This window comes from Eublepharis macularius, chromosome 1 (assembly GCF_028583425.1).
Source record: "Eublepharis macularius isolate TG4126 chromosome 1, MPM_Emac_v1.0, whole genome shotgun sequence".
NCBI classification, from domain to species: domain Eukaryota; kingdom Metazoa; phylum Chordata; class Lepidosauria; order Squamata; family Eublepharidae; genus Eublepharis; species Eublepharis macularius.
Window position 1 is genome coordinate 149,993,298 of NC_072790.1, and position 19,437 is coordinate 150,012,734.

Here is a 19,437-nt window from a genome sequence, read left to right on the forward strand (position 1 = left end):
ATACCAATCTGTTTTCTAAAACATAAAAATCTAACACAAATACATTCTCAATATACTATAACAATTATAATGCCATTTCTAAGAATTAATATGCGAGCAACTGTCTTTTTCAATGGAAAAGAGCAAGAGCCCAGTAGCACCTATAAGACTAACAAAATTAGTGGTAGGGTATGAGCTTTAGTGAGCCACATCTCCCTTCTTATTCAAGCATCTGATGATTCAGCCAAATAGTCAGCTGATCTGGGAGAGTGTCACATGACATGGGCAGCTTAACTACAGAAATATCAGATGGGCAAACCTGGCCTTGAGTCAGAAAAGGTAGAAGTGGTGTTGTGAAAGCTGTCATGCCAGGGATCAATTAGTCTTGGAATTAAGTGAGGGGAAAGAAGTCAGAGAGGGAACTGGTGTCTTTGGCTGTCTCTTAGGTAACTGATGAAGTTTATTTAAATAAATTTAATAACAACATAATAATAACATTTGATTTATATACCACCTTCAGGACAACTTAACACCCACCCAGAGTGGTTTACAAAGTAGGTTATTATTATCCCCACAACAATTACCCGGTGAGGTAGGTGGGGCTGAGAGAGCTCCTAGAAGCTGTGACTGACTCAAGGTCACCCAGCTGGTTTCAAGTGGAGTGGGGAATCAAATTTAAATCCCACAGTTCCACAACTCTCTACTGCTGTTATTTATATGGATCACTTCATTAGATTAACCAATAGGGTTTCCCCCCCTATTTGTTTAACTTTGCTCCTCCTGCTACTCTTCACTACCTCTAAAAAAACTTAACCACAGATTTGGTCAGGATGGAGAACAGTACCTCTCAGTTATCACTTTGCCCCAGGGGACCAGCAAAGTCTAGTCCTATTACTGACCTTTCAAAAGACCTGGAAGATGTATCTATATACAATTACTTGAAAAGGCTGGGTAATATAGAGATATATTTGAAGGAATATACTTATATAGAAGTATTTATGAAGGAATGTTCTTATTTGTTAGGAAGGGATCCATTTTATAAGTTATCACTTTAATTAGAGATGGGCACAAAACGAACTACGGAACAAAATTCTGTACGGAACGGCCGGTTCATAGTTAAAGAACCACGTGTTCCATGGGATTGCATTTTTCCGAACCAAACTTTTCTTACCGTTCCGTTGCCGGTTCGGACACATTTGGCGCCAAATACACCCTCGCCAAGGCAACAGTGGCAGTCTTTAGCTTGCCCCCAATCTGAGGCCTCCAGGCTTGATTGGCAGCTCTCCCTGCCAACTAGAGAGCTCCCACTCTGGCCTATCCAGCTAGGAAAAGGTGGGGAGGGTTAGAATCTCCAAGGCAACTGAGGAGATGGGCCTTTAGCAGCCATGGTAACACCAATCTCTTCCTTCCAAAATCATGTTAGGCAGGTTTTTCTGCCAACCACAGTGCTGCTGTATTGTTCAATCTTTTGGCTTTTCCATAAATAGAAGCCGTGTGATTCCTGGTTTCAGTTTCTCTAGAGTGGGAGAGGGAAGAGAACTTGGTGGCTGGCTGTGGTGTTGGGATTGGAACTAGAACTTGGATCTTTGGCCTGCACTTCTGGCTGCTGGAAAAGGGGCTGAAAAGCCTCTTTTCTTTTATCTTGCTTTCTTCTTTTTCTTACTGACTGGGGACTGGGGAGGTTGTTTGGGGAAAGGGTGCATTTTCCTCCCCCGCCCCCATCCTAAGCTTTTCACACACACCCCAGCCTAGTCTTAGGCCTTTGAGTTCAACTGCGGTCTTCTTGCTTGACCAAGATTTGCTTTTATTTTTCTCCTTCTCTGCTTTTTGGAGGCTTTCTATGCTGGTTTGGTTTCTGGGGGGGGTTGCCCCCCCACCCCCCCAGGAAGCTTCACTTTTATTTGCTTTTATTTCTCTCTTTCTCTGCTTATTGGAGGGTCTCACTTGTTTATTTTGTGGGTCCCCCCCTCCCAGGGAGCCTGGCTTTTCTGTTAGATCCTGTTAGATGCATCTGAAGAAGAGAACTGTGATTCTCAAAAGCTTATGCAACAGTAAAGTTGGTTAGTCTTAAAGGTGCTACTGGACTCTTCTATTTTGACTTTTCTGTTAGCTCTCTGTGTGGTGTAGTGCAGTTTTCTCTATTTCTGCACACCCCTTTAGTGCCCTTTAGTTTTCTTTTGTGTGCCTCTGCAGCCAGTGCCAGTGACTAGGTGGTGTTTTGGGGGGCTCTGGTGCTCTGACTCACACCTGCATGAGGTTGCTCCACTGTCTCCGCTGTGCACACCATCAGCGCACACACAGTTTAATTTTATTTTGAGTCCCTTTCCAGCTGGGGACAGTGTCTGGTGGAGGTGGTTTGGGGGGCTGACCACTGACTCACATCTGCATGGGTAGCTTTACTGCCTGCAGGCTCCCCACTTGCACACTTCACCAGTGCAGCTTGCCTTTGCTGTGTGCACGCACACCATCAGCGCACACAGTGTTTTATTTTATTTTGAGTCCCTTTCTAGCTGGGGACAGTGTCTGGTGGAGGTGGTTTGGGGGGCTGCCCACTGACTCCATTTCTATGGAACTTTCCTGGGGGCACCAGCTTTGGGGCTCTATAACTCAGAGATCCATACTGCAAGCTTCATGAATCTTGGAGGGTGGCTGGAGGAGAGTCTACTGAAAACTCCCTGTGAGTTTGGGCTCTCTGAGCATGAAGGGGGCAGTCCTGGGCCCCCCCAAACCCCGAACCAGTTCAGAAATTGTATGAGTTCGTTAAGCCCATGTCCTGTGGAAATTAACGAACCACAAACTGAGTGGTTCATTTTTTTCCTGTTCTGTGCCCATCTCTGGTCTCAATGCCACTACTGATGTAAGCAAAAACATAAACTGAAATCCCCTGTAAATGTCATGCTCTCAGTAAAGAGAATAATCTTGTCTACAAATGAAAGATGAAGAAAGTTCAGATAACACACAAACGTTTCAAGGGTGCTACTAGTAAGACAAATGTCATGAACATTTGAAGTTGCCTTCTACTGAATAGACCACTGGTCCATCAAAGTCAATATTGTCTATTCAGACTGGAAAGGGTTTTGCAGTTTCTTAGGGAGAAGTCTTTCACTACTGGAACTTTTTATCTGGAGATGCCAGGGGTTGAACCTGGGACTTTCTGTATACAAAGCAGATGCTCTAGCACTGAGCCACCGCTCCTCCAAAACCAGTATGTATAACGCTTGATCAAAGACATTTTAATATCAATGATTTTCTCGAATATGGTGCAACTCACTGCATCTTTCCTTCAAATCAGTGGTAGGATCCAGTGACCCATGTGTACAAGGTTCAGGCTTTCCCCCCCCCTTGGTCCCCTTCTCCACCAGCAATCCATTCTGACCTTGGTTAAAACCAGGTTGCCATCTGTAACTGGTGTTCAGAACCTGCATAGATTAATAGAAACTCTCCCAAATTTACTACGTTAGAATTCGGAGCCAAGCATGTCCCAGTTGGATAATAATCTGTACTTCTTTTCAGTAGCTATAACTCTGGAATCTCTGGTCATCATCACTTTTATTTTCCAACTGTGACACTATTTCAGAACCAATTCAGAATAGATGCAACAAAACCTATGTAAAGCAAGGCAGCCCAGCTCTACATGCTGCAAACACAAATACCCTTCCTGAGGCAAGCCAAGCAAATCTCAAACTCTTTGCTTTATCTATTGCTAAATACAAGGAAAATCTGAACTGGCATTAGGAGTTCAAGGCCACAATTGCAATCTTTTCTTGTAAGGCTAGATCTCTGGGTCCTCTACTGAAACACACAGACAATAGATCCAAGGATGACAAAAAGTCCCCCTACATTTAAAGCATGAAATTTGCTACCACAACATATGGTGGTGACTGCCACAATAGCTAAATGGAACCTCCGGCCTCTGCTTACAGGTTTCTCGGGGACATGCAGAGATTGTAGGCTTCCTGGTCTGATCCAACAGATGGGAAACAAGAGGCCAGTATTAGGTGGGTTTCTGTGTTGGTCCACAGTAGAACAGCAGGATTCGAATTCAGTGGCCCCTTAGAGACCAAGATTTTCAGAGTGTAAGCTTTTGAGAATCAGAGCTCCCTTCTTCAGACACCCCAGAAACAAGAGGCCAGTACTGTCCCTGCCCTGTCCTTCCCCAAACTAACCTGCAAGAAAATTATTCTCCTTTTATGGATGAACTTCACAGCAGTGCTTTCTACTTAAATTTCAATCATTTGCCACATTATTTTTCAACAATACAAATTAATTTGCTGACAATAAGATAATAAACCACAGAGCAGTTAATAACAACACTTACATGTGATTAGATCTCCTTCCTCTGTTTGTTTTCTTTCCAATGACAGGAGTTCCAAAATGTTCAGGGTTGGTAAGTGGGAGCTGATCTAGTGTCTGTTGGTAAAGCATTACATTTGTTAGCATACACAGATGTGAGAGCCCAGAAAAAAAAACAGGGAACCCCCCCCCCCCCGTTTTCCCCATCAAGTCCTTTTTTCCCAGATGGAAAAATTGAAAAAATCTGGGGAAGCACTAAAAAGAAACTAGTTTTAAATATTTTATCTTTTATAATAATGAGCAAAATGCTTCTTAAGACAAGGGTTTTTACACTCAAAATGCGTAGTCTGAAAAGTTTGAGGACTTTTTCAATTTTTCCAGTGGGAAAACTGGGGGCACACTGAAAAAAACCTCCTATGAAATATTCTCTCATTTTGAATGAGGAAAACCTTGTCTTACAAAGCATTTCACTCAATCCAAACATACCACATGAATAGTCTGAAGATTTTTTTTATTTTTCCAAAGGAAAAAATGGGAAATTTGGGGGAACACTGGGGGGAAATTCCTCTTATATTTATAAATGTAAATAATTCTAGGAATAATTAATATACTTTAATGTGTTTATTAAGTTTTTGTCCAAATTAATACACTTTCTTTTTTTTACTACAGAACTTGTTTTCTACATTCATCTTTAATTTTTCCCATGTGTCAGATGATAAAAACTAAAGATGCAGCAGTCTGCAGTTCTTTCTCAGGTATTGGGTATACTTAGAATTTTAATTATAGAAAATGAAGATATTTATTCTTTTAAATTCCATAAATATCCCAAACAGGACAATTTTACATGCTTACTTAATTATAAATGATACATTTTATGATATTCAATCAGTTGACTAAGTTTAAGTTTGATAGGCAAGTAAGTGTTGCATATATTTCAATGACAGTCACGAACCCCGGGGGGGGGAATCTCAGGGTTTTTTCCTGTGGCTTCAAAATTTCCAGAAATTTTACATCTCTATTAGCACATAAATTTTCTTCAGGTAGTCTCCACCCTTGACCACCCTTGAATATTAAGGAATGAACTAAATTTAAAGTGAATTTTTGGAACAGGATCTAGTACTTACACAACTATCTATTTGAAGGAGTGTATAAAACACTGAAGGAGAAGAACAGGCTGTTGAGTCTCAGCTGACTCATGGCAACCCGATCTATGGGGATTTCCAGGTGAGAGACGAGCATAGGTGGTTTGCCATTGCCTTCCTCTGCACAGCAGAAGAAGCCATCCAAGTACTGACTGTGGCTCACCCTGCTTAGCTCCCGTGCTTTGATGAGCCTGAGCTATGCTGGACTATTCATTCAAAACACCTAAACAGCAATTTGGCAGTAAGAAGGGGATCTACAGACATTCTTGTCCCTCCAAATTTAACTCCTCAGTACCCCCAAACCCAAGATGCACTGCTCTTTATGGCAATAGCTGCTCCTTGCGGGTAAAGCATCAATAGAGGGAAAAAATCCAAAATTCCATTTTGGAGTAGCCCTGAAACAACAATTTCTCATTATGCTGGATGGTGGTTAATTGCTATAATTTTGTAAAGAAAAACCTCTTGCAGCAGATATACAAGTTGTGGTAAGAAAAGACAAATGATCAACAAAGAATTCAACTATGGGAACTGATTAAGAAGGGTACATTTCAGTCCCAGTACTCTGACATTTATGTATCCTTTGTGTTTGGAAATAGGTGTCCACATATATGATCAATTTCCAGTGGAAAACTGATAGGATTCAAAATTACTATGTTAACGTGATGTGTCATAGAAATAAACATATAAATGGTAGGGAGAGTATATTTCAGGAATTAAACCAAAATTCACTTTTCACTTGCTATCGCAGTAAATATGACTACAGCAAATGTCACAGTTGTGTTTACTGCTGTCATTACTTTGTACTACTGAACGCTTACAGGATTCAGTCTTAAGTACAATTTTTTGCATACCTGTAGCATACATGTTATCACTGAGAAAACAAATTAAAATATAACTTTTGATAAATCATATATTTTATAAATAGACAATATTATCTTATTGGATGCCCCATATTACATTTTGTAAAAAGCTACCTGAAGTAAAAGTTATGTTGCTCAAGCTATGATAACATATTTATATGACTTCAATAGCAAGTCAGAGGTCTCTTCAAACAGAATAATGATTTTCATAATGATTCACATTATCCTCCATTGTTTTCAGTTGAGTGGGGTTTAACTGTCCTTCCAGTAATAGCTAGGTAAACCTGAGTGGGGGCATAGCAAGTTGCTGCACAAAAACTTAAGAAACTTCAGAAGAGGCGTGGATTCGCAAAAGATACTTGTAATTAATTAATAAGTCTTACTTCACTTTCAGCAAAATGTCTCTCTCCTTTCAGGCAAAGTGAAGAGCGTCTAAGGGTCTTCTCATCTCCATCATCAAATACTATTGCAAAAGGTGAAAGGAAAAAAAACTGATAAGGCAAGTTTACCTTTGATGATACAAAGTTATTTAAGTTTCAGTTCTGCAGAGAACTAAATGCACTTTAATCACAATAATTACAAGAAGTCAGAATTCCATTGAACTGTTTTTAAGATTTTATCTAAAATATTCTGAAAGCATGTTCATAACAATATATCAACTTGAAAGTCAATAGGTTGGATCCTATCAATCCATTATGCTAATACAGACTCCTCTGTTGTAACTAGTCCTTTAGTTTAGTTTCACCAGAGGAAGGCTCCACCGCTAGTGAAATGGGATCACAGACTCAACTCCATTGACATACATGTTTAACTTCTAACTGCTTGCTTACTGAAACTAATCATTGTGTCCACTGAAAATGACTAAGATGTAAGAGGATTCATGCAATACGGATAAAGAATATGCTAATGAAAAATAAGGAAGAATAAGAGAACTGAAGGTGTGATGAGGTAGGCTGGCATTAGCAAAGGGAAGGCCGCCAACAGTCTGTGGCTGGAAGGTCATTGAGCAGAGGTATTGCCCACCCATCTCCTCAGAGATGAGGCCACCAGAGAGCACACCAAGTCCACCACCCACCCCTGCAGAGGCCTCAGGCTGGTAGGGAAGGAGGTTGAATCGTTACCCTGATTCACCAACTCCCATTGAGGCTCTCCTGCCCTTCTCTCTGAGCTAGCTCTATAGAGAGAGGAATAATTCCAACTCTGTTCTTCTTGGTTCAGGGCTGGAGGAGCTTAAATAGCTCCTCACAGTCCTTGTAATCCTGCCCTCCACCTTCCTCAGGATTGCAGTGAACCAGCCTATCCCACGTGTTGCCTTCTGTCCCTGGGAAAGGCTTGGGAATGGTCTGCGCCCGCTTGAAGCCAGCTGTACTGTGGTCTCTTCTTGGCCTGACCCCATCAGGCCATTGTTAGGCTCTGGAGGTATGGCTTTGGTTTCTGGACTGCCAGAGTTTAAAGCTACCTTGCCACCCACTTCACTCATCCCATGAGGAAGCCTGGCCCCACAGCTGCACTGACCATCGGCTTTGCCTAAAGAGCTGTAGGGAAGCCCTGTGTCTTCTTCTCCACTGAGAGATACTGGCCCCATTCTCCTGCTCCTTCTTTCAGTTGTCTTGGGACAGACATTGGAGACTCTATGTGACTCTGGGCAAAGGTCTTTTGCACTACTTGAAGCTTATTGAAATGTATTGTTTATTTGTTAATTTCCTGATGGCACTATCAAGTTAACTATTAGCATAACTATACGCCATTACAGAGCTTAAAAATAGATGAATATACACGAGGAAACACTTATAATCTTAGGGCCTACATTCTTAGCATTTGTTGATTCTTTTAAGTTAGAAAGTTATACTTTGTTGATGTTGTTGATGTTTTTCTTTTGAAAAAAACTCTGTTAAACTAGAGTGTACTGAAAAGGGACTTGCTAAATACTGGGATTTTATAATTTACTTTTTATCCCCAATAAGCTACTAAAACGTTCAGAAGTTAGTTCTTGTATTGAATATCTCTTTGTAGATTTTCAAAGCAGCAACAACAAAGGCAAAAACTGCACAGCTATATGCTTGTCACAGACTTTAACAGGGTCACTCAACATTAAGGTTTCTTCTCAGATTAAGCTTCTTTTGGGGACCAAACTGACAGTATCCCTTTAACAAAATATACATTACCTGAAATTAAATTATTGGTTTAATAGTCACTGATAATTTTAGAAAGAGAAAGTTTCCAGCTAAGTAAAATATTCATAGTAACATCTACTTAGATGTGATGCATGATGCAAGAACATTGTAACTAGCTAGAAAATTATTTGTGGTATAAATGCTATAGAAATGTGTACCCTGATCCCAAGTGCTGGAAGACAGTCTGTACAATGGGGTTTCTGTTTCTCTCTTTCAAGAAGTAACTCAAGAAGAACTGAGAGCCAGTGTTGTATAGCAGTTAGAGTGTCAGACTAGCATCTGGGAGATCCAGGTTTAAATCCCAACTCTGCCATGCAAATTTGCTAGGTGACGCTGGGTGAGTCACACACTTTTGGCTTAAGCTACTCCACAGGATTGTTGTGAGGATAAAACAGAGGAGAGGAGACTGATGCAAGTTGAGGGCAGAAAATATATATAAATAAATAATCTTCCACATTGACTAGCAAGATGCATTGAGACCAAGTGGAACACTTCAAAGGCAGCTTTCAACACTTCTTGAAAAATGTAAGATGTCCAGAACTCTGCAGCATAATTTTTTATGGCCTTTAAAACTAGTGAAAAATACAGTCAGTTTTCCTTACCTACAGTATACCAACTAGCATCAGTTAATTTGTTGATGATAGCTTCCTGGTAAATCCCATCTGGATTCCTTACTTCCACCACAGTTCCCACCTAAAACATAAAAGCTACTTAGAGAATTTCCCAAAGAAATATTCAATTAAAAACCATTGGACATGTCATTTTGCATCTGGTTAAATATACTGCTCAATTTCTACTTTCAGAAACCAATGTAAATTACCTGAGCATAGTATCTGAAAAAAGATCTTGAAAAACACATCAAAAGGCATTTGGGAGAAAAAGCTGGACATTTAGCTATAACTTAACTGAGAAATGCTGACTTAAAAAAACAGGGTTAGCTCCCGTGAAGCATGAGTGGAAGGAGCTTGTGGTGGTAGATCTTTATTTGCTTTCTCCTTCCCCTAGCAGCCCCCTAGGGTGCCTGACAATACAATACAGGGAATGAAGAAGCCACGTAGGCAAAATTACTTGGGGCACAGTTGGCTGCAGTGAGAAGGAGGGGGGTGCATCTGGAAAATGGCCCCTCCTCAAACCACTGGAAAGCTTGCTCCACTGTACTTCATCAGTAGAAGGAAAGCGGTAGGGGTGATTTCACCCATTCTCCCATCCTTACTAGAGCTTCCTGTGTCCTGTGGCATTTTCCACAAGCATTAGTTTTCTTGGAGACTTCGGGAGACTTTCTGGGAGAAGAACCACTTCTACAAGCATCTTTTTAACTTTGTAGAAACTAATCCATGCTTTTAGAAGAAAATATCGGGGTTTTAACATAAAATATACTAAAATTAAAATTTGTTTTGCAATTTTAAATTAAAGCCATTGGCCCCCATCCATCTTCACAAGAGCTGGATTTATAACAATTCATCTTAAACCAGACTAGCATGTGTCAAACTTTACTCTCTTTATCTATTTCTGCTAAGATGGTGTCATTTAAGACTAACAATATTAACAGATGCTACAAATGTGCATGTTTCACTCACAGAGAAAACACTGTATATAACAGAAGGTCTATTGTACAGAAGTGTACACTCAGATTATGCAGTGCATCTGTTTAAAAAGTTAAATTATAAAATTATATCATGACTAACCAAAGAAACTCATTTGCAAAGTACTTCTGAAAAGTGGGTAGGGAGAGCCAATTTTCCTTCTTCCTGAAGCTCAAATTACATCAAATGCAGCTATTGAGTGTGAAGGTATCTTCTTGAGTGCTTTTTAGGAAATATATGTGGGATACGCTGGTAGGACAGGAGGGAGCTAAAAAGAACACTAAATGTGGTTCTTCGAATGCTGGTTCTTAGAGTTTGTACTTCTGATGCAAATTTTATAACCAATTATCTTGAAACTGTTCAGTATTAAGTAGGGAGTAAAAACCCTTGTATGACACAAATCCTGCTATGAGCAATACCAAGAGGAGCAGCATGCTTATGATAGCATTTGTCATATACTACTAACTCCTGCCAAAGCAAACACCTAATGCTGTGACCAGGGTCAGATGTAGCTTTAAATAAATGAGCAGATAATGTAGATTGTACATCTGGATTCCCCTCCTCCCATGTCCTTTCCCCCCAATAAGCATAAAAATAATAATATACTTGTATGCAGTGTACGTACCCATACTCACACTGAAACTGTACAATATGTAGCTTGCAAGGTATTTGTCAATATATAAACAAATAATTATTTTAAAGCTAATCTCACTCACTTTAGCCTGAAAGTTAGTAAATCACAAATACTACCATACAATTGTCATTTTGCATATTTACAAGACCAAATTCACATTATAAATAATGGTTTTATAAAAATCAGTATGCCCACATGATTTTAAGAAGTTTCCTACTTAAACATCAAGATGCCCTTAAAAAATTTTAAGGATATTTTCATTTGTCTAGTATCACTCCTTTCTGCCAGCAGATGGTGAACAAGAGCTAATGGCCAAAGTTTTGTATAGAACAGAGGTCTTAAACAGTAGCCAGATGAACTTTTTACTTTTGTATCTCAAAGTTTGCAGTTTGAGCACTGAAGTTTCAACTTCTCTGTTATTTCCAAGAAGATTGAGAAGGAAGAATCTCTAACAACGATAAAACGGATCCCCCCCCCCAAAGGAACACATTTGTTTGGTCTCTTTTCTATTCACATTTTGGTTAAAAATCACATCTCTTTTCATTAACCTTTAGTTTCCTTTCAGTTTTCTCTACTTACACTCTATATACAGTGCACAGAAAGGGGCCAGTTAATATTAATATTATAGCAAACAACAGAAAAGCTTTGTTTTTCCAACACAGAGACTACACTTGATTTAAATTTTAATGGTAATGAGGAGATATTAATTTCTATTCATTATTATTTATTATTTATTACATTACATTTCTACATCGCCCTCCCTGTCAGATGGGCTCAGGGCAGTGTAACAACCAACAATTTACAACATATAACTTTAAACAATAAAAACATCATGAATAAACAATTAAAACATTTACAACATTTTTTCATATACAATAAAATTTCTCAGTGGCGGATATAAATTAACATTTAGTGCCTAGGTCTTACAAAATGCCCTGCATCAGACTTTGTGAGCTCCTGCATGGGTGGTGGACGTTCTTCAATAGTATGGTCAACAAGAGGACAGCGTAGCCCCCACCAAATGCCTGGCGGACCTGTCACTTGCAAGGCAGGAAAGGGCCCTTTAAACTGTCAAAGGCCCCTTTCCCTCCTGCTGCTAAGCAGCCAGAAAGGGACATTTAAAACCCACAAACCATGAACTGGTTCATAAACCTGCCCCATTTCATGCCAGTTCCTGGTTCGTGAAAACTCATGAAACACAAACCTCATGGTTCGGTGTTTTTGTGGTTCGTGCCCATCTCTAGTCCCTAGATAGAACTTGGAGGGAGACCACTGAAGAAATCTGCCTCTGCTTGTCTCTTGCCTTAAAGACCCCAGGAGGGGTCACTGTGAGTTGGTGGCAGCTTAACTTCACCTTATGCACATACGTGCACACATGCACACAAACGCTTATTAGCCATCCCTTTTTATGTATTTTATGCATTTGTACTTGTTAAATGTTTTATTGATTTTAAACATTATGTATGTATTTTGAAACCTTTTTAATATTATTCCATCTTGAGGACCTTGAATTGAGTGAAAAGGTGGCATAGATATTTTCTCTTCATTTGATTGTCATTGCTTCAAATGGATATTTAAAGTTGTTACTGTTGAATAAGTTGAGGGTTTTTTTGTTTAAATTCTTGATTTGTATACTTTTATTTCTGTAAATTGCCTCTGGTGCTTTGGTAGAGAGGTGACTCATAAATATTAGAACGTTTAAAAATTCTAATCCCACCCAAAAATGTAAAATGACAAAAAAGTACAACTATGCCACATTATTTTTTAATGAGGCTGCACTTGTGCTCCTATATTATCTCTTGTATAATAACAGATGGAAGAAAATACCTACATATGCAATATTTGCAGTTATGCAAGTTATATTAGTGCTGAGTGAGATGCCAGAATGGAAATCTGGCAGACTTAAGAGTGGCAATTAATTGCATATTAATACGCAGTCTCCATATTGTGTGCAATGTCTTATGACCATGATACATGAAGAGGATAGGTTGCATTTTGTGCTACTTCAGTGCCTGCAGTATTATGCCTCATCAGTTCTTAGGATAGTTGAAAGACAATAATAGATCTTCAGTGTTGTCCAGGGTAGAAAAGGTCCACTGAATTATCTTGAAATAGCATTGCTGGACTAGCACAGCTGTTTTGTTAAAGCATTGGTAGCCCCATGATACTCTCTTAATTTGGGAAAGAGCACATCGAAGCTCTTCTGACTGTCGTGTAACGCCAAAGGTTGGAGGGTGAGCTAGGTGCTATTATTTGTAAGCTTTGGGATAATTGCTACTGGTTCCCTGTGCACAGGTTGGTGCAGTCATTTCCAATGGCTGTTTCAGATACAAAAGTCTTTTTTATTGCATACTCACATGCTAGTAATAGTTTTCCAGCATATATATAGGTGCTGAAATAAGATATATGTATAAGAATCTCATGTTTCTCTCTCCATATGTTCCCCGGAGGTCGCTTTGATCAGCTAATAAGCAGTTACTGATGGTCCCTGGCCCCAGGGATTTCCATCTGGCCTCTATCGGAGCCAAGGCCTTTTCAGTCCTGGCTCCAACCTAGTGGAACTCTCTGTCTGAGGAGACTAGGGCCCAGCGGGATTTGTTATCTTTCCGCCGGGCCTACAAGACGGAGATGTTCTGCCAGGCATTTGGTGGTGGCTAGGCTGTCCTCTTGCTGGCCATACTGCTGAAGATCGTCATAACCCATGCAGGAGCTCATAAAGTGTGACGCAGGTCATTATGTAAGAGCCAAGCCCTACGCCTAAAATGCTGAATTTTAATATTTACACCCGCCATTTGAGAAATTTTATTGTACATGGAATAAAGTTTTAAATGTTTATTCATAATGTTTTTATTGTTTTAAACTTTATGTTATAAATTGCATGTTGTTACACCACCCTGAGCTCGTCTGACGGGGAGGGCGGTCTAAAATGTAATGTAATAAATAAATGTTTCTTACTTCTAATAAAAAAACTCTAAGCAGCGTGAAGCTTGTAACAGGCTCCCCCCCCCATCATAGCTCACTGAGCCTTTTGAAGTTCTGCTTCTTGTGAGATCAGGGGACATTCACAGATAGCACGGGGGGCAAAGCAGGGGAGTACAATAGGAGGAAGAATTGACAAAAAGCACCCACCAGCACTTCAGTCATTGAAAACAAACTGTGAGATATAAACCTGTATTTTCATACAATTTCCATGGGATTTTCTACATGGAAGTGCTGTCTATATAGGAAACATCACGTTTTAAATGTCCCTTTTTGTGTATAAAAAAAACACATGTACAAATGTGAATGTACCTAGATGAACAAGCAATTTATGCAGAAGGATATTTCAAAAAGCAGCCTAAGAAGATTTTTGCATTCTGATGTTTTATTCTACATCCAGTGAATGTAGTCAAATTATAAATCGGACCTGTTCACGTTCAAGCGCAATCCTATATCAGAAGTAGAGATGGGCACGAACCACAAAAAAAACAACTCATGAAGTTCGTGGTTCATGGATTTTCACGAACCAGGAACCATAAACTGGGGCAAGTTTACAAACCAGTTCGTGGGGTTTAAATGTCCCTTTCCGGCCGCTTAGCAGCGGCAGGGAAAGGGGCATTTGACAGTTTAAAGGGCCCTTTCCTGCCTTGCAAGTGGCAGGTCCTTTTAAACTATCAGCTGGCAGGTGGCAGGGGAGGATCCCCCCCTGCCGCCTGCCAGCTGATAGTTTAAAGGGACTTTCCGCTTGCAAGCCACAGGAAAAGTTTATATGGCCATTTCCCCAGGGAAATGGCCATTTAAACTGCCTCTTTACGACCCAAACGAACCAGTAGACCAGTTCATGGAAGTTTGTGGAAACGAGCTCCCATGAACCACTCGTTCGCAAACTACAAACTGGCATGGTTCGTGCGTTATTTTGGGTCAAAATTCAATTCGTGCCCATCTCTAATCAGAAGCTCAAATCCGTCAGACTCTTGTGCTTCTGCTTCTTGCTTCAACTCAGCCCTCCAGTCATGAAAAGGCATGCCTGCATCATTGTTTTGTTAGTTTCCTTAAGAGGACAAATTTAGATTAACTACAATCCCTGTTCACTGTAGGTGTTAGATTAATCTCTGATCACTTTCTGACAGTGGAAGAGTTTGCTGTTGGCTCTTAGTGAGGTAAAAAGTCTTGCTGTGGCTAACTGCAGATTGCCAGTTACATTATAGCAGCCCTGCTGATATGAAGGGAGAGTAGATTTGAGCCTTTAAAAAAAACTTTCAAGGTTTGCTAACCCCTACATTTGCCACTGTTACATCGCTTTTATAGTTCTGTAACTGAGCCACGCTTTTTGCCACTTACTTGGTACTAGTTGCAGCTCTCTTCCCTTCTGTCTATTTTTTTGTCCTTTTGCTGCACCGCAGCACAGCCATTGACTTTGTTTGGACCTTTAAAACCAGGACTGTCAACAACAGCTGTGCAGCACTATGACAGCAGAGCATCTTCTGGCCTTAAAGTGCCATTAGCCTTTAGCCAGAAGACAATTTTGTTCTCTAATTAAAGCATAGATAACTTTTCAGAATTATCAGTGTTCTTATGAGTGGTCTAAAAACTTAGAAAAGAATAATCTGTAATAGCATTTCTCAAACTTTTAACAATCATAGGACCCCATTTTCATTTTTAAAAAAACGTTACCAGTTTGTTGACCCTCAGGCTAGGAACCACTTTTCTCCAGAGGCATTTCATCAAGTTCTAGCCTCAGCAATAACAGTTTAACACCAGGAGAGCAGATCTGATCCACTGTAAGGATCTGCCGAGAAACCTTCAAAAGACTCCACTATTTATTAGTAAGAGCTTTATATTGAAAAGTTGCTAGTTCATGCTCTTACTGGGTTCATTGTCAGGAATGAGGCATGCTTGCATATCAAGCATCATTCTATATCATATACAAACATTCCCCCCCACCCTTTCTAGAGGTTGACTAAATCTGCTGGGAACTAACTGTACAGGAGAGTACATAAGGTTCAAGATTAATTGGGCTCCTTTCCCAGTGGCTAGGAGCAAGCATAGTCTAAGAGAGATAAGAATTCACATCCTGGGAAGCTCAGCTGCAACAGACAGTCATAACATCATAACCTTCAGCCCCAACCCTCCCAAGGTATGGGTATGGCAGATGCTATCAGCATCTTGACATCCTCATTTTAATTCAGTGAATGAGCTTTAACAAAGAACTCCAGGTTTTACCAGCCTGATTACTACCAGCTGGCCCGTATGCTTATTGCTGCGCATGCTTGCTTCAATAAAGGCTCCCCTGTTTGCTCCCACGCACAGGACCTTGCCTCAAAATTCTCTAGCTGGCATCTCCAGCTGCTCCACCCTTACAGCATGTTAAAGCCTTGAGGCTGCTATGCCTCCAGTGTCTTTAGTAACTGGGTCTTTTCCTGGCTAGGAATGCCTTCTCCTTTGACCCAGGATGACCTGGTCATCTTGTAGAACTCCTTGCTGGCTGCTGTTTCTTTTTTACTTTCATCTTCTTCAGCCCTTTTTCTGCCTCTTTCCAGCCATGCCTCCTTTCTGGCTCTCAGAACTTTTGCCAAGGAGATCCTTTCTCTTGAGAAGGCCAAGGAAGTCAGTGCAGGCAGCCATTCCTTCGCCTGATCTTTGGTGCCATGAGGTGTTTGCTTTGTCCTGCCCTGTGTTCAGTGGCTGTGTCACTGCCCCTTATGGAGATAACCCCATCCTTCCCCTTTTAGTCCCTAACTTGGGGTGCCCTAGGCTGTTACAAGGTTTGAGATTAGAAGCTGCTGTACTGTTGTGGTATATTTACCATCCCTTTTCCACCTCATCCTATGCAGAGTTACTCAAGAGCCTACTGATTTCAACGGGCTTACACTAGATTTAACTTTGCATAGAGTTTTAAATGTCTAATTTCAATAGGCAGTGTCCTATTTCTAATCTCAATAGGCAGTGTCCTTTCCTCTCTCTGCTCTGAAAGAACCTATGCATATGTATTTCATTTGCACAGTTAAATTACATGAATGTTCTATATTTTATTATACGTTTTTCTTTTAATACATTTTTTATTGAAGAACCATATACAACTAATTAATTACAATATATAACCAAACAAAAATACTATTTGAAGTATATTATCTCAACTCCTTGTAGAGAGTCTACATTGCACATTCAACCTAATTTATAATTAACATTAGATACTGATAACGTAGTGTTATTGCTGGCCCTGTATTTACACTATGTACTTCTTTTTTCCCTTTACTTTACAACACGATCATTAATTAATTCTATAATACAATCAACAATATCTAATTTCTTAGGTTCTTCGAGGTCTTCTAACTTCTTGTTTTAACCCTCATAATACAACTAATTATCAAACAGGTATATATACAGAAACTCAAAAAAACTGAGCAGGTCTAAGGAAGCTCAAGTTCATCTTCGTTCTTCTGTGCCTCCACACATGGGGACTGCGCAGGCGCAGGCCAGCCGCCGGAGAATTTTCTAGAGCTTCTATGGCTCCGAAGGGGCCGTTTGTCGCGCGCCTCAGCGACCGTTTTCCCGCCCAAACGGTCACGTGCTCCTCCAGCGACCAACGGCCCCTTCCCTCAGTTCTCTTCTTGCCGCCGCTTGGAGAGAACGTGAGCTTGTGCTCTGTGCTTTGTGCTTCGTGCCTTTCTTCTGACTGATTGATCTTGGCTTTTTGACTTCGGACTTCTGACCTCGACTATTCTTCGGATCTCGCTTTGGACTTTGACGTGGACTCGGTAATACGACTCGGACTGTTTTGACCTTTCTCTCGCGTGCCCCTTAAGATGGCCTCCACGGCTCTCTTTAAGCACTGCCTTCAGTGCCACACCAAAATGGCCAAAACCGATGGCCATGAGGTGTGCCTATTTTGTTTGGGGGAGACCCACAATGTGTCGGCCTGTAGGATCTGCCAGGGTTTCACCAACAAGGCCCGGCAGGATCGCAAGGCCCGACTGAACTCCTCGCTGTGGCAGACGGTCATGTCTGAGGGCACTCCGTTACCTCCACCCAAGGCCGGCCCTAGCCCCTCTGCCGGACGGCAATCGAGAGCTGGCTCAGTGGCTTCCGCGAGGTCGGGGTCGAAACCGCGTCCCCCGAGTGCCTCGGCGTCGAGAGCGGCCTCTCCAGCGCAGGGTTCGGCGCGGCCGCCCCGGAGCGCGTCATCCACCAGGTCGTATCCGAGACCGGCTTCGGAACCGAGGATCCTGGTACCGAGTCCCCGGTCGGAACCGACGACCGGTTCGATCCCGATCAAGGCGAAGAGGTCGAAGCAGAGGTCCCCTTCCAAGGCGAGGAGCGCATCGGTTCCGAAGTCTTCTTCGGAACCGGCCAAGAAGAAGAAGAAGACCAAGCATCATCGGTCGCCGCGTCCCGCTCCTCCAGAGGAAGTCATCGTGCTTCCTCATACTCCTTCCCCTCATCTGGGCTCTCCTGAACCGGAGGAAGTCTCCGTACCGGTGCCGGATCCGATGGCCTTTGAGACGGTGCAGGCAGAGTTCTCGTCTGGGCCGGACCCGAGCCCGCGGTCCCATCGGAGCCGACCATCGCCTGCCCGTCGGTTGCCGAGGTCGGAACCGAGCCCATCGCCTCTTCGCAGCCGTCCATCTCCTGCCCGGCCATCTTCACCTGCTGCCGGTCGTGAGCGGCGTCGGTCCGGGGACAGTGTCCGATCCGCCCGGTCCACTGCATCCCGACTTCGACAGGCCTCCTACCTTCCCTCACCGTACCATTGCCACTGGGAGGGGCACCTGCCGTTTTCTCCATGTCGGAACCGAGGCCTTCAACATCAAGGCCAGCGTGGGTTCCCCCTCCAGTCCAGGTTGAGGAATCCCAGCTCGGTTCCGATGAGGGGGAAGTGGAGAGCCTCGGCGACTACCAATCGGAGTCCTGGTCCGAGCCATCGCCGGCTGACGATCTGGTGCCAGCTACGGGTTCACCGTACGAGGACCTCCGCATCTACTCCGACCAGATGGCAAGGATGGCTCAGGCCCTCGAGATGGACATCTCTTCGGCAGTTCCCCAGACCAAGGACAAGCTCCTCAAGCGGATCTATGGGGATAATCCGGCGTCTATTGGCTTCCCCATGCTTGAGGGTATAGAGGAGATAGTGGAGCGGGTGTGGAAGGTGCCCTGTGACCAGCCGCCGACGTCTAAACGGATCGAGCAGCTTTATAAGATTAAGCAGGGCACCTGGCAGGCGTTGGTGAAGCACCCTCCACCTTCCTCTCTGGTCACGGGGGAGTTCAACCCCCGGCGGTCGGGTCATTCCTCTGTGCCGGCCGATAAAGAGAGTAGGAAGCTTGACGCTCTTGGCAGGCGCCAGTACACTGTGGCTTCGTTGGGCCTGAGGATCGCCAACTATCAAACCATTATGGCTGGCTACCAGCTCTACCTGTGGGAGAAGTTGGCATCCTATACTCGAGACCTCCCACCTGAGCAGAAGGTTGTGGTATCCCTGCTGCAGACGGAGGCTGTCAGGCTGTCCAAGCAGCAAATGAATGCAGGGAGCCACGCTGCTGATACTGCTGCTAGAGAAATGGCTTCAGCGGTGGTTCTCCGGCGCCACTCCTGGTTGCGATCTACTGCCCTTTCCCAGGAGGTGCGGTCCAGGGTGGAGGGCATGCCTTTTGAGGGGGACTCGCTGTTTTCTAAAGCTACCGACGAGACCCTGAAAAAGAAAAAAGAAGACAGGCAGACGGCGCGGTCCTTGGGGCTGGCTCCTGCGGACAAGCCCACCTCCAGGCCACGGTACGCTCCCCGGTCCGGCCCTTA

At 42.5% G+C, this 19,437-nt stretch overlaps 1 pseudogene; it reads right to left on the reverse strand.

The window, feature by feature from the left end:
• Positions 1 to 18,429, reverse strand: part of LOC129324720 (AT-rich interactive domain-containing protein 4B-like) — a 41,623-nt pseudogene extending 23,194 nt beyond the window's left edge.
• Between the last annotated feature and the right edge of the window lie 1,008 nt (positions 18,430 to 19,437).